Source organism: Rhinopithecus roxellana, chromosome 10, assembly GCF_007565055.1.
Source record: "Rhinopithecus roxellana isolate Shanxi Qingling chromosome 10, ASM756505v1, whole genome shotgun sequence".
Taxonomy (NCBI): Eukaryota; Metazoa; Chordata; class Mammalia; order Primates; family Cercopithecidae; genus Rhinopithecus; species Rhinopithecus roxellana.
Window position 1 is genome coordinate 85,176,604 of NC_044558.1, and position 16,393 is coordinate 85,192,996.

The window sequence follows — 16,393 nt, forward strand, 5'->3', positions numbered from 1 at the left end:
TCCGTCTCAAAAAAAAAAAAAAAAAAAAAAATAGCCCATGCATAACTTTTTGAAACAGTCACTTATCAATGGACACTTAAGTTGCTTCCAGTTTTTCAGTATTGTTACAGTGCTGTGTTCTGATGAATATCTTTCAAAGATAAAAATAATCTTTTTTTTTTTTTGAGACGGAGTCTTGCTCTGTCGCTCAGGCTGGAGTGCAGTGGCCGGATCTCAGCTCACTGCAAGCTCCGCCTCCCGGGTTTACGCCATTCTCCTGCCTCAGCCTCCCGAGTAGCTGGGACCACAGGCGCCCGCCACCTCGCCCGGCTAGTTTTTTGTACTTTCAGTAGAGATGGGGTTTCACCGTGTTAGCCAGGATGGTCTCGATCTCCTGACCTCGTGATCCGCCCGTCTCGGCCTCCCAAAGTGCTGGGATTACAGGCTTGAGCCACCATGCCCAGCCAAAAATAATCTTTTTAATTCTACTTTCAGAAGTAATAGATACTCATTGTATAAAAGTGAAACACTGTAGAAGTTTAGAATCTGAAACAGAAAGTTCCTTTGTAAGATTTGTAATCTTACAACTCAAAGATAATGTTAAAATTTGATTTTTTTTCCCTGCATATAACAGGCTTTTTTAGTTTTTACCAAAATGGGATGATTCTGAGTTCCCTGTCACGATATATAAATCTACTTTATTCCTTTCATAAACTTCCATACGTTTCCACCACCTGTCCCCACCCGCCCACCCACATCTGTATACACACATTCTGCCTCCCTTGCCGTTACCCTGCGTGAACTGTTCATGCTCCTATCTAAGGCCATCTCCCTGGCGCTGGGTCCATCTCCTCTCATTCCTGTGATTGTCTCTTCTCCCTCTCCTGCATCATCAGTTTCCCCTGTCTTCTGGATTATTCCCACCAGCATGCAAACATGCTGTCATATTCTTTTAAAAATGCTTCCCTTGCCTACACATTCTCCTGTAGCTACCACCCCATCTCGGCTCTCCTCCAAGAGTTGTCTGTACTCCCTGTCCCCGATTCCTCGCCTCCCATTCTCTCTTTAATCCACTGCACCGAGACAGCTCAAATGTGGTGGTCACCGGTGACCACCATGCTGCTAAACACAGTGGCCAATTCTCAGTGCCCTTCATGGCCATACTTGTCACAGTTGCTCTCTTCCTCTGGGTCCTCCCCTGGCTTCCAGGACCCCACACTCTCTCAGCTGTCCTCCCATCTCACTGGCTGCGCCACCTCAGGCTCCTTTGTTTGTTTCCCCTTTTCTTCCTGATATCTGAAGGAAGGAGTGACCTAGGTCTTCTCTATTGGGCTACCTCTATTTAAACTCTCTCCCTTGGGAGTCTCCATGTTCATGGCTTTAAATTTCATGGCTCACTACTCTCAAATTTGTATTTTCACCCCAAACTTTGCCCCTGAATGCCCATCCTATATCTTCAAGTCCTATTTAAAATAGCTCTAGGATGTATAACAGGCATCTGTCTCAAACCTAACACATCCACAACAGACCTGCTTTACTCCCAAACCTGCCTGCTTATCCTAAAGGGTTCCTCATCACTGTAAATAGCCACTGCATTCTTCTCAGGAGAGAGATCTAGATGTTTTCCTTGACTTGTGTATATTTCTCACACCTCATATCTAATCCATCAACAAATTCTTTAAGCTCAATCTTGAAAATATATCTCACCACCTTCGCTCTTCTGACCTTTGTTTTTTGAAACAGAGCTTTGCTCTCTCGTCCAGGCTGGAGTACAGTGGCACAATCTCAGCTCACTGCAGCCTCCATCTCCCAAGTTCAAGCAATTCTCCTGCCTTGTAGCTGGGGTGACAGGCGTGCACCACCATACCCAGCTAATTTTTGTATTTTTAGTAGAGACAGGGTTTTGCCATGTTGACCAGGCTGTTCTCGAACTCCTGACCTCAAGTGATCCACCTGCTTTGGACTCCCAAAGCGTTGGGATTACAGGCGTGAGTCACTGCGCCTGGCCACTCTTCTAATTTTAGTCCACACTCTTCTGATTTTAGTCCAAGCTATTGTCATTTTCCATATAGACAATTACAGTAGCATCCAGTGGGTCTTTCTCTGCCCACCTTTGCTGTGCCACAGACTATTCTTCTCCAAGTGGCCACAGTGAGCCTTTTAAAAGTCCAGTCAAGGCCAGGTGCGGTGGCTCACACCTGTAATCCCAGGACTTTGGGAGGCCGTGGTGGGTGGATCACCAGAAGCCAGGAGTTCGAGACCAGCCTGGCCAACATAGTGAAACCCCATCTCTACTGAAAATACAAAAAACATTAGCTAAGCATGGTGCAGGCGCCTATAATCCCAGCTACCCGGGAGGCTGAGGCACGAGAATCGCTTGAACCCAGGAGGTGGAAGTTCCAGTCAGCCGATATCGTGCCACTGCATTCCAGCCTGTGCAACAGAGCGAGACTGTCTCAAAACAAAACAAAAAAACAAGGAATAATATGACTCTTCTCTATTCAAAACTTTTGAATTGGTTCCCAATTCAGGTCCTAAAAAGATTGTCCTTTCTCCATTGAATTTTGTTTGCAACTCTGTCAAAAATCAGGCTGGGAGACGTGGCTTATGGTAATCTCAGCAGTTTGGGAGGCCGAGGCAGGTAGATTGCTTGAGCCCAGGAATTCAAGACCTGCATGGGCAACATAGGGAAACCTCATCTCTACAAAAATTTTAAAAATTAGCCAGGCATGGTGGCGTGCACCTGTGGTTCAGCTACTGTGGTCCTAGCTACTTGGGAGGCTGAGGCAGGTGAATCACTTGAGCCTGGGAGGTTGAGGCTGCAGGGAGCCATGATCACACACTGTACTCCAGCCTGGACAACAAAGCAAGACCCCATCTCCAAAAAAAAAAAAATGAATTGACTATTTTTGTGCATATATCATATATTGCTGGGCTCTCTGCTGTCTATTCTTTTTTTTTTTTTCTTTAAGAGATGAGGTCTTGCTCTGTTTTCCAGGCTGGATCCTGGGCTTAAGGGATCCTGCTGCCTCAGCCTCTTGAGTAGCTGGGACCACAGGCATGAGCCACCATGCCTGGCTAAATTTTTTTTTTTTGTAGAGATAGAGGTCTCGCCATCTTGCCCAGGCTGGTCTCAAATTCATGGACTCAAGCAGTCCTCCTGCCTCGGCTTCCCAAAGTGCTGGGATTACAGGTGTGAGCCACCGTGTCCAGCCTGGGCTATCTATTCTGTCCCATTGCTTTATGTGTTTATCTTTTTGCTGATCCCACCCTACTTTGAATACTGTAACTTTTATAGTGAGTCTTGAAGTTGGGTAATGTGAGTATGTGAGTCCTCTATTTTTTTTCAGAATTGTTTTGGCTAATCTAGTACCTTTGCCTTTCTCTGTAAAAAATTTGTTTTGGCGAGGCTGGGCACGATGGCTCATGCCTGTAATCCCAGCACTTTGGGAGGCCGAGGCGGGCAGATCACAAGGTCAGGAGATTGAGACCATCCTGGCTAACACAGTGAAACCCCATCTCCACTAAAAATACAAAAAATTAGCCGGGCATGGTGGCAGGCGCCTGTAGTCCCAGCTACTAAGGAAGCTGAGGCAGGAGAATGGTGTGAACCTGGGAGGTGGAGCTTGCAGTGAGCCGAGATCGCGCCACTGCACTCCAGCCTGGGTGACAGAGCGAGACTCCATCTCAAAAAAAAAAAATTATTTTGGCGTAACTAGTACCTTTGCCTTTCTATGTTGCCCAGGCTGGAGTGCATTGGCTACTCACAGGCATGATCGTGGTGTATTATAGCCTCAAACTCCTGGCCTCCTGTGATCTTCCTGTCTCAGCTTCCCAAGTAGCTCCCAAGTGTGCAACTGAGACTACAGGTGCAGAACACAGTGCCCTGGCTTCTGTGTAAATTTTAGAATCAGTTTGTAGACAGTGTCTGGGAGGGAAAACTTTTTTTTTTTTTTTTTTGAGATGGAGTCTCGCTCTGCTGCCCGGGCTGGAGTGCAGTGGCCGGATCTCAGCTCACTTCAGCTCACTGCAAGCTCCGCCTCCCGGGTTCACGCCATTCTCCTGCCTCAGCCTCCGGAGTAGCTGGGACTACAGGCGCCCGCCACCTCGCCCGGCTAGTTTTTTGTATTTTTTTTAGTAGAGACGGGGTTTCACCATGTTAGCCAGGATAGTCTCGATCTCCTGACCTCGTGATCCACCCGTCTCGGCCTCCCAAAGTGCTGGGATTACAGGCTTGAGCCACCGCGCCCGGCCTGGGAGGGAAAACTTTTTATCCACCCTCAGGTTTAGTTTTTGGGGGCCTGTGAATTAAACAGATGAAAGATATATTACAAGAGAAGGCCAGGCATGGTGGCTTACACCCATAATCCCAACATTTCGGGAGCCTGAGGCAGGAGGATCACTTGAGTCCAGAAGGTCGAGGCTGCAGTGGGCTAGCATCATGACACTGCACTGCCCCATGGGCAACAGAGCAAGACCCCTGTCTCTAAAACAAACAAAAAGAAGACAAAATTTAATCATTTATTTTATTAACATACATATGGGAGTTCACCAGAAAGACCATCCACATTATTAGAGATGGGAACTTTCAGCTCCATCTGCCAACCTCCAGGGAGGTGAGTGGGGCTAGTGACTGGGCTCCAAACACTCTTGAACAGGAGGTTCCAAGAGTCTGGAATGATGAACACACTGATGTGCTGGGAGGGTGGTGCACCTAGAGAGGACATGGAAGCTCTGTGCCTGCCTTCTCCCACTGTGCCCTGCCCCATGCCTTGCCCTATGCATCGCTTCCATTTGGCTGATCCTAGTTGTATCCTTTATAATAAACTGGAAAATGTAAATAAGGTGCTGTCCTGAGTTCTGTGAGTCACTCTAGTAAATTATTGAACCTGAAGGGGTTGAGTGGGAACCTCTGAATTTGTAGTAGGCCCAACAAAAATGTGGGTAGCTGGGGTACCTCATTTGTGCAGGCATCTGAAGTGGGGGTGGTCTTGCGGGACTCAGCCCTTAACCTTTGTTCAGGGTCTGTGCTAACTCTGGGTAGTTAGTGTCAGAACTGAATGGAATTTTCAGAGGTCCAATTGAGCTCAGATAATTGACTAAAATTGATGTGGAAAAATGACATGTATCTGGTGCCAGAGATAAAGACCACACCACACATTTGGTGTCATAAATAGTGTCAAAGATAAGACATCACAGGAAGTCACTGGTATTAGCACAGTGTTATACAGACTTCAATAAATATAAGAATCATAAACTACAAATAGGAAAAAATAAATTAAGAAATATGTGAATAGATGGAAACTGACATGCTTCTGGATTGGAAGGCCAAACATAGCAAAAAAGATTTTTAAAATTTTTCCCACGTAGATTTAGAGATGCGACACTCTTCCAATTAAAACACCACAGGACGCCGCACAGGACTTGATAAAATGATTCTAGAATGTTTCTAGAGAAATACAGAAAGATGCGACCAGGCGCGGTGGCTCACGCCTGTAATCCCAGCACTTTGGGAGGCCGAGGCAGGCGGATCATGAAGTCAGGAGATGGAGACCATCCTGGCTAACACAGTGAAACCCCGTCTCTACTAAAAATGCAAAAAAATTAGCCAGGTGAGGTGGCGGCGCCTCTAGTCTCAGCTACTTGGGAGGCTGAGGCAGGAGAACGGCATGAACCCGGGAGGCGGAGCTTGCAGTGAGCCGAGATGGAGCCACTAGACGCCAGCCTGGGCAACAGAGCGAGACTCCGTCTCAAAAAAGAAAAAGAAAAAATGCTTTGAATGCTTTGAGGCGGAACAAAAGGAGTAATGGCAGACAACAAGGCCTTTCAGAGGTATAAACTCAAAGGAAAGTTCTAGATTGGGTCACACAGGTCTGGGCCCCTTATTAGAACCTGAAGGCTGAGGAGGGCTTGGCCAGGCAAAGACTCGGGAGGCAGAGGTGGAGGGAGCGAAACTGTCCAGGGAGAGGAGGCAGGCCATGCGAAGACCTGGAGGAAGGAAAGGGACACAGGCTTCCAGACAGCAGATCCCAGAGAAGCTGCTAGGAGTAACAGAAGAGGAGGAGAAGCTGCTACAGGCACATCCTGAAGGCCAAGGTGAGGTTGTGGAGATGGTGTTGTCTGCAGGGGGCAGATACTTTCTCCCCTCTGCTGTGTCCCTAGCATCTAGCACAGTACACACTGTAGATGTCAGTATCTTGGAGATCTTTTCATATCCACACATATGAATGTGGTATTTTTAATGTCTGCATAGTATTCAGAACTAGAACTGTATATTTCCTGCTTAACCAGCCCCCTCTGGATGCAGATTGAGGTACCCTCTAATTTTGGGGGGAAATCACAGGTTTTAATAAACATCCTCACATTTTGAATTCTGCTCCCCCTGAGCCCCATCTTCCGCACATGAGGAGGGATGATTGGATTTTTGCTTTGTCCCACTCTGCTGTCCTTCTGCCTTCCAAACAAACATCCTTTTGCTATTCACAGCTCTCCTTTGGACACTGTGAGACCATACTCCCCTCAGGGCCCCTGCCCCCAGACAGATCATGCCACCCCTTTACAATCATCCTATTCAGGGATATACAATAAACATTTGTATGGTAAAGGCAACTCATACTGATTGCCAGTGAACATCTGAAATACTTAGGACTGGCATGTGTAATCTAACCCAGCCAGGCTCTGATTTACATTAGGGCATCTCACTGTAAGTAGCTTGTGGCTCTAGTGCAAGGAAGAACAGCCCTCACCTCCACCCTGTGCTCTAACTGTGCTGAACTATTTAGCTTCCCAAAAGCCCCAAGCTTGCCTCTGTCCTCCTAGCGTTCTTTGCAGTGCTTTCCTTCTGTCTGGAATGCTTTTTCTCTCCTTTCATTTACCTGCCTAGCACCATCTGGTTCTTCAGGTCTCAGTTTAGAAGCCACTCCCTCCAGGAAGTCTTCCCTGAACACTCCCCTTCAGCCTGGGTTAAGAGCTGCAGGAGTGCCCTGAATTTCTTGTAGCACATGTCTCATTTTGTTATAATTGCCTTTTTAAATTTATTTTATTTTATTATTATTATTTTTGGAGACGGAGTTTCACTCTTGTTGCCAAGGCTGGATGGTGAGATCTCAGCTCATCACAACCTCTGCCTCCCTGGTTCAAGCGATTCTCCTGCCTCAGCCTCCCAAGTAGCTGGGATTATAGGCATGTGCCACCATGCCCGTTTAACTTTTTGTATTTTTAGTAGAGATGGGGTTTCTCCATGTTGGTCTCAAACTCCTGACCTCAGGTGATCCACCTGCCTCAGCCTCCCAAAGTGCTGGGATTACAGGCGTGAGCCACTGCGCCCGGCCTATTACTATTATTTTTTAGACGGAGTCTTGCTCTGTCACCCAGGCTGCTGTGCAGTGGTGTGATCTCGACTCAGTGCAACCTCTGCCTCCCGGGTTCAAGCGATTCTCCTGTCTCAGCCTCCCGAGTAGCTGGGATTACAGGCGCCCGCCACCATGCCCAGCTACTTTTTGTATTTTTAGTAGAGACACCGTTTCACAGCCCGGCGCAGTGGCTTACACCTGTAATCCCAGCACTTTGGGAGGCCGAGGTGGGTCAGGAGTTCAAGACCAGCCTGGCCAACATGGCAAAACCCTGTCTTTACTAAAAATACAAAAATTAGCTGGGCATGGTGGCAGGCGCCTGTAATCCCAGCTACTCAGGAGGCTGGGGCAGAAGAATTGCTTGAACCCAGGAGGTGGAGGTTGCAGTGAGCGAGATCGTGCCATTGCGCTCCAGCCTGGATGACAGATTGAGACTCCGTCTCAAAAAAAAAAGAAAAGAAAACAAACACGGTTTCACCATGTTGGCCAGGCTGGTCTTGAACTCCTCACCTCAAGTGATCTGCCCGCCTCAGTCTCCCTAAGTGCTGGGATTACAGGCATGAGCCACTGTTTGCAGCCTGTAATTGCCTTTTTATTTTTTAGGCCAGGCATGGTGGCTTAATACCTGTAATACTAGCACTTTGGGAGGCTGAGGTGGGAGGATCACTTGAGTGCAGGAGTTTGAGACCAGCCTGGGCAATGTAGTGAGACCCTGTTTCTATTAAAAAAAAAAAAAAAAGCATTGGGGGCCAGGCATGGTAGCTCATGCCTGTAATCCCAGCACTTTGGGAGGTGGAGGCAGGTGGATCGCCTGAGGTAGGGAGTTCGAGACCAGCCTGACCAACATGGAGAAATCTCATCTCTACTAAAAATACAAAATAAGCCGGGCGTGGTGGCACATGCCTGTAATCCCAGCTACTCAGGAGGCTGAGGCAGGAGAATCGCTTGAACCTGGGAGGTGGAGATTGCCGTGAGCCAAGATCATGCCATTGCACTCCAGCCTGGGCAACAAGAGCGAAACTCCTTCTCAAAAAAAAAAAAAAAAAAAACTTTTGGCCGGGTGCAGTGGCTCAAGCCTATAATCCCAGCACTTTGGGAGGCTGACACAGGCAGATCACCTGAGGCTAGGAGTTTGAGACCAGCTTAGCCAACATGGCTTAACCTTGTCCCTACTAAAAATACAAAAAAAATTAGCCAGGCATGGTGGCGCATGCCTGTAATCCCAGCTACTGAGGCAGGAGAATCACTTGAACCCAGGAGGCAGAGGCTGCAGTAAGCTGAGATCGAACTATTGCACTCCAGCCTGGGCAACAAGAGCAAAACTCTGTCTCAGAAAAAAAAATTTTTTTTTTTTACTTTATTTTTCAGAGATAGGGTCTTGCTCTGTCACCCAGGTTGGAGTACAGTGGCGAGATCCTAGCTCAGAGCAGCCTCCAACTCCTGGGCTCAAGTCATCCTCCCACTTCCACCTCCAGAGTAGCTGGGACTGCAGGTGCACATGATCATGCCTGGCTATTTTTTTTTTTTTTTTTTTTTTGGTAGAGATGGGGTCTACTAGGTTTCCTAGGCTGGTTTGGAACTCCTGGGCTCAAGTGAGCCTCCCAAAATGCTGGGATTACGGGCATGAGCCACCATGCCTGGCTGTAATTGCCTTTTTAGTTGTCTGTGAATGGTGTGAGGGCAGGGTCGAGTCTTACTGTTGTATCCCTAGCACCAGTCCCCAGCACAGAGCCAGGCTCAATGTTCTATGGCTCAATAAATGTGGGTTGAATAAATGAACAAATGTTGAGCAGACACGAGTGAAGAAGCCACTAAAGTCCCAGATGCCATGTACATAACCCTGGGCTCTTAAGGCTGGGGTCCAAGCATAGCACCAGATTAAAAAAAAAAAACCTGCTCTTGACCAGGTGTGGTAACTCACACCTGTAATCCCAGCACTTTGGGAAGCCAAGACAGGTGGATCTCTTGAGGTCAGGTATTTGAGACCAGCCTGGCGAACATGGTGAAACCCCATCTCTACTAAAAATACAAAATTACTGGAGTGTGGTGGCAGGCACCTGTAATCTCAGCTACTTGGGAGGTTGAGGCAGGAGAATGGTTTGAACCTGGGAGGCAGAGGTTGCAGTGAGCCAAGATCATGCCACTGCACTTCAGCCTGGGCAACATAGCGAGGCTCCATTTAAAAAAAAACCCCAAAGGCTGGGTGCGGTGGCTCACGCCTGTAATCCCAGCACTTTGGGAGGCCAAGGCGGGTGGACCACCTGAGGTTGGGAGTTCGAGACCAGCCTGACCAATATGGAGAAATCCTGTCTCTACTAAAAAACACAGAATTAGCTGGGTGTGGTGGTGCATGCCTGTAGTCCCAGCTACTCGGGAGGTGGAGGCAGGATAATCGCTTGAACCCAGGAGGTGGAGGTTGCAGTGAACTGAGATTGCACCACTGCACTGCAGCCTGGGTGACAAGAGCGAAACTCTGTCTCAAAAACCAACCAAACAAAAAACCCCCCCAAAACCTGCTATCTTTATAGCACCTTCAAGGAGTGTGCCACAACAAGACAAACTGGCAGCCCATGAGAAGGATGGAATTACAAAAGAAACTGGTCCCCAGCTGCCTAGCAAGGAATGTCTGTCAATGTGACATTCACAGAAGCCCTGCACATGTGCTGGCTGAGGGGGAGAGTCAGCCTCAGGCAGACAGAAGGAAGTTCAGCCGCTGCACGTGTGTTAGCATGGGGGGATGTGGAGCCTAGAAGCTTCCTGGCTTTCAGTTAATTTTTTTTTTTAACTTAAAAAAGAAAAAAAAAAACTCCAGATAATTCCCATACTTGTTTTCTACCTTTAAGGAATGTATTTGCCTTGGAGATGTCATTCCTGAATTATATTGGCACAGTTCATTAAAAATCTGCTTAATATAAAACTGACTTGGGTCTACAAATTTAGGATTCTACTAAATAAATGCATCCTTTTCTGTTGCACTGAAAAGCATTCTTAGCACTGTTATGAATCTTTTCACACACCCCTACCCTTTGCTTGTGTTTCTGATTTACTCTGCTGTAAAGAAAGTTTTCAAGGTTTGTTACAGTGGAAAATGATTGGGAAAAAGGTCTGGGTTGAGGGTAAGGAATTTAGGGCCTAGGAAATGAAATCTGGTGAACCTGATGAGCTCCTTTGCCATTTCGTACCTCAGCTCCACTTTTCTGGAGCTAGAGTAACTCTTCTTTATATACTACTTAATAAAATCAACAGGTGTTTACTAAGTACTATGTGCCAGTACCGTAGGGCTGTAAAGGGAAGTGATTGGTCTCAGTGATTCTTGGCCTTTTTGGGGGGAAGGTGGGGGTACAGCTTACAGACCTTTGAGAATGATAGACTCCTACGCTGTCCTGTATGGTAGCCACTAGCCACATTTGGCTATTACAATTAAAATTAATTATTATTAAATATAATTTTAAAAGTTGGTTTCTCAGTTGTAATAACCACATTTTAACTGCTCAATAGCTACATGTAACCAATGGCTACCATATATAACTCAAATATAGAATGTTTTCATCATCCTAGAAAGTTCTGTGGGACAGTGCTGCATGGAGAGTCTCCCCAGAATAAAAACACTTTTCTGCCCATATACAATATTTTGCATACAACTCTTATGACTTGCAGGATCAGGGTCAGGAGGTGGAAGTTGAGGGTGCAGGGAGGCAGGAGTTCACTGATCCCAGAAGCCCATTAATCCAAGAAAAGGAAGCCCTGATATGAAAAGCTGTTTGAGGACTCCATCTCAGAATTGAACAAGTTAGTAAATATAAAGCAACCGAGCTGCTACAAATACAGTATGTTCACTCTAAGTGACTTCATATAAAAGCAGGCCCTTGTGTTCCCACCTGTTTGGCTATATTCAAAGAAAACACCAGTTCATTATCTAAAAATAATTGAAAAATAATGTTAAAGATTTTTTGCAATCTCTGAAAAAAACACCAGAGGGGAATTATATTCACAATATACTGCAAATCTTGAATTATCTTTCCCATTTTTCTCTTCCAATCCTCCCACACTTGACACTTGCTTTCCTAAAGCTCACCCCCATTCCAAACTCTCTTCCAAACATCCTAGTTCTGCTGCTGTTTCTCTCCTTCCTCCCCTGCATGGCTCAGTTCTTTATTATGTAGCTTTCCAGAATATGTTTTATTTTACTCCATCACACAAGTACAGTGGTAGAGAATGACAGAGAAAGCTCCCAGGGTGCTGTGACCAGGAACACGTTTCCCAGTGACTCATTCTACAGCTCTCCTGCCAGGCGGGACCAGTTCCTCATTTTCTCACGGATGGTCTACTCCCCCATCACTTCCTCTCTGCCCACTGATACCTAGGGCCAAGGTCTGGGAGGAGTTCATGACTGAACCTGACAGAGAGGAAAATATTTTGCTGGGATGCCAGAGGTTGCTGATGTCACAGAGAAAAGGAGAAAACTAGATGGGCAGGTTTGCAGCATGTTTTATGCCTGGCGTTGTTGGTTTTTTGTTTGTTTTAAATTTTTATTTCAATAGGTTTTTGGGGAACAGGTGGTGTTTGGTTATATGGATAAGTTCTTTAAGTTCTTTAGTGGTGATTTGTGAGATTTTCGTGCACTCATCACCCGAGCTGTTGTTGGTTTTGGGATTTTTTTTGGTATTGTTTTTTTTCAGTTGGGCACTGCCCTACACTCTGATGGAGAATAAATGGCTTGCTGTGGGAACTGCATTAGTTTTTTTTTTTTTTTTTTCAGGCGGAGTCTCGCTCTGTCGCGCGGACTGGAGTGCAGTGGCCGGATCTCAGCTCACTGCAAGCTCCGCCTCCCGGGTTTACGCCATTCTCCTGCCTCAGCCTCCCGAGTAGCTGGGACTACAGGCACCCGCCACCTCGCCCGGCTAGTTTTTGTATTTTTAGTAGAGACGGGGTTTCACCGTGTTAGCCAGGATGGTCTCGATCTCCTGACCTCGTGATCTGCCCGTCTCGGCCTCCCAAAGTGCTGGGATTACAGGCTTGAGCCACTGCGCCCGGCCTGGGAACTGCATTAGTTCTTAATAGTCTGCCAACATCAAAGTCTTCTTTTCAGTTTGGTGAAAAGAAGGACAAGTCCATTTCTGTGACAGGATCTCATTCTTTAGCCCAGGCTGGAGTTCAGTGGTGTAATTATCGGCTCACTGCAACCTCTGCCTCCCAGGCTTAAGTGATTCTCCCACCTCAGCCTCCCGAGTAGCTGGGACTACGGGTGTGTGCCACCACACCCAGCTAATTTTTGTATTTTTTGTAGAGACGGGGTTTTGACATGTTGCCCAGCTTGGTGGTGCCTTTCTTATAATCATATAAGGAATTAAGAATATTATTGAGCTTCTATATATTTTAAGTGAAAGCTTCCCCTTGTAGCCAAGGCAGGCCTGTCCTAAGGAGCTGAGGACTCCAGTGCCCATCTGCCTCATCAGGTCATGCACCTGGAGTTCTGTTTTCAGTGAAGAGGGCACATAGAGCTAGGGTCATCATACATCTTATCCTTCCTTCTTATGTCCACAGGCATCTGAACTCATCATCGTCCATCCCCCTGCAGGTCCATTCTTCTGGGATTACAGGCTTGAGCCACCGTGCCCAGCCAATACTCATTTTTAGACTAATCTGAGCACACAGGCACATTCCCTCGAAACAGTAAGAATCCAACTCCAAAATCATTCATGGATAATGTAAAATTTTAATACAAGGATCTGTGAAGTCACAGAAGGACACTTACATGGCAACTACACTGTGATGTTTTACGTGCGATATTTCTTACACTGTCCCTTTAGTTAAGGCACCCCTTTCCCCAAGTTCCCCCAATAATAGCAACTTTTGCCATATCTCTCCCTTACTCCAGTTCCTTCCCTTATCCTGCAGCTGCCCTCTAGTCAAATTAGCTCTGTCTCCTCTCCTACTCCATTTCTCCAACCTCCTCTGCTATTTCCAGCTGAGAGGGTCTTCTCGAATCATAACTCCTAAAACCCTTCAACAGCTGCTCACTGCCCTCAGTAGTGTCCAAATTCCATAATATGGTCCACTATGCCTTACTCGCCCAAGCCTCAGCTCCTCTCTTCTTCCCTACTTGAACTCCCTGCCCTAGTCACACTAGTAGGGATTTTCCCTGGTCTCCACATTCTCTCCTATTTGGGTGATTTCTCATGGTGTCCTTTTTTTATGTTTTGAGACAGTCTCACTCCGTTGCCCAGGCTGGAGTGCAGTGGTGCAATCACGGCTCACTACAGCTTCAACCTCCCAGGCTCAAGCAATCATTCCACCTCAGCCTCTTAAGTAGCTGGGACTGTTGGGTGCAGTGGCTTATGCCTGTAATCCCAGCACTTTGGGAGGCCGAGATGGGCAGACCACTTGAGCTCAAGAGTTCGAGATCAAGTAGCTGGGACCACAGGTGCACGTTACCACGCCTAGATAATTTTTAATTTTTTTCTTTTTTTTTGAGACAGAGTCTCAGTGTTGACCAGGCTGGAGTTCAGTGGCGCAATCTCGGCTCACTGCAACCTCTGCCCCTCAGGTTCAAGCAATTCTCCTGCCTCAGTTTCCCAAGTATCTGGGATTATAGGCGTGCGCCGCCACCCCCGACTAATTTTTGTGTTTTTAGTAGAGACAAGGTTTTGCCATGTTGACCAGGCTGGTCTCAAACTCCTGACCTCAAGTGATCCACCCACCTTGGCCTCCCCAAAGTGCTGGGATTACAGGCATGAGCCACCAGGTCTAGCAGTTTTTAAATTTTTTGTAGAGATAAGGGTCTCACTACATTGCCTAGGCTGGTCTCAAACTCCTGGACTCAAGCCATCCTCCTGCCTCAGCCTCCCAAAGTGCTGGGATTACTGCCACTGCACCCAGCAGTCATGCCTTCCTTTTTGTCTGAAATGCCCTTCCCTCTTCCCCCTAGTTAACTCCTACAGGTTCTTCAAGACTCTATCTAAACATCTCCTCCCAGAAGCCTTCCTTAGAATCTCTAAGACTGTGGTGGGTGGCCCTCCAATGTAGTTTCAAGCAGCTTATCCTTATTACAACTGTACTCTACATGACCGAATAGCAACTTATATACACAACTCAAGGACGGAGCTGTATTATTGCATGCCCTGGGCCTCATACAGGACCTAAATCATAAATAATGTTGAATATCTAGATGAACAAAAAGTTTAAAAGGTGTCCCTGCCTAGAGTCACTGGCCTTAGCAGAGAATGGAACCTATGAACCCTTTGAGCATGAAGTCATAATTGTGGCCTCATTTGTGTTCTAACCTGCAAAGGTCAGTACAGGAATAAAGGCAGTTTCATGGATGATCATAAATACCTCCTAATGATTTAGCTGTGCTCTGTCTAATCCAAGAAGCCTGTACTAACCACATCCCTATATTTTCTGCTGGGTAACTGAACTCCTTTGGAGATTGCATGCTGCAGGACTTTGCACAATTAAAGCTGAATTACTATTATTTGCAAGCAGTTTTCCACCTACAGTCCTATTGAGTCACTTAGCTGACTCTATTTCTCTCTCCCTAGGAGACTGCCCAATTGTCTGCAACAGCACTTTTTTTTTTTTTTTTTTGGCTTTCCAGGCAACAATCACGTAGGAGTGGTAGGACTCAGAGAATGGTATTAATACACCTAAGCACACCACCCAAAATGAGGAGGCTTCTGGACTTTTGGATGCCTTTAGGATATGTAAGCTCCTATAAGGCTGTATACTCAGACTCAAGATCGTATTTGGCTAGGGCTCTTTCCTGCTTGCCTAGAGAACAGCTAGACGCTTTACAAAATCCAGAATACAACAGACAGTTATAATAGTTTTATTTTAGGAATCATTTATTGTGTTTTATTCTAGTTATAAAAGTAGTGCATGCTAATTACAATTTGAGAAATACAGAAAAGCATAAATAAAAACATAGAAATCACTGCCATCAAGAGGTATCTTCACAACATTTGGAAAGTCTTTTCTTTTTGTTATAAGCAGCAAATATACTATCTATGTGTATATATTAAACACCACTTTCAATTCACTTTAACTGTAAATTAGTGTGACTTTAATATCCCTGTCATATTAAAAATATGACTTAATAATTGTGTAACATTCAAAGTTGTTAATGTGTTGATCCACTCCCTTATTATCAAGTTTAATTTTTTTAATTGCACAGAATGTAATGATAAATATACACATGTAATTTATTATGAGAATCTCTTGCTTATTTCCGTTTGATAAAAATCCTACAAGCAGCCGGGCGTGGTGGCTCATGCCTGTAATCCCAGCACTTTGGGAGGCTGAGGTGGGCGGATCACGAGGTCAGGAGATCGAGATCATCCTGGCTAACACGGTGAAACCCTGTCTCTATTAAAAATATAAAAAAATTGGCGCCGGGCGCGGTGGCTCAAGCCTGTAATCCCAGCACTTTGGGAGGCCAAGACGGGCGGGTCACGAGGTCAGGAGATCGAGACCATCCTGGCTGACACGGTGAAACCCCGTCTCTACTAAAAAATACAAAAAACTAGCCGGGCGAGGTGGCGGTGCCTGTAGTCCCAGCTACTCGCGAGGCTGAGGCAGGAGAATGCCGTGAACCCGGGAGGCGGAGCTTGCAGTGAGCTGAGATCCGGCCACAGCACTCCAGCCTGGGTGACAGAGCGAGACTCCGTCTCAAAAAAAAAAAAAATATATATATATATATATAAATTAACCGGGCGTGGTGGCGGGCACCTGTAGTCCCAGCTGCTTGGGAGGCTGAGGCAGGAGAATGGCGTGAACCCGGGAGGCAGAGCTTACAGTGAGCCGAGATCACGCCACTGCACTCCAGCCTGGGTGACAGAGCAAGACTGTCTCAAAACAAAGAAACAAAAAATCCTACAAGCAGAATTACAAGATCAAAGGGTATATGTATATTATGAAAGCCTGATGTATACTATCAACTTGTATTCCAAAAACTATATACACTCCATAGTATATGTGGGTGTCTAATTTTTGGTTTGTTTTGATTTTAAAACGCTCAGATGATATAATGAGAAATGAACTACCTTCTAATTAAATGTTTGGTT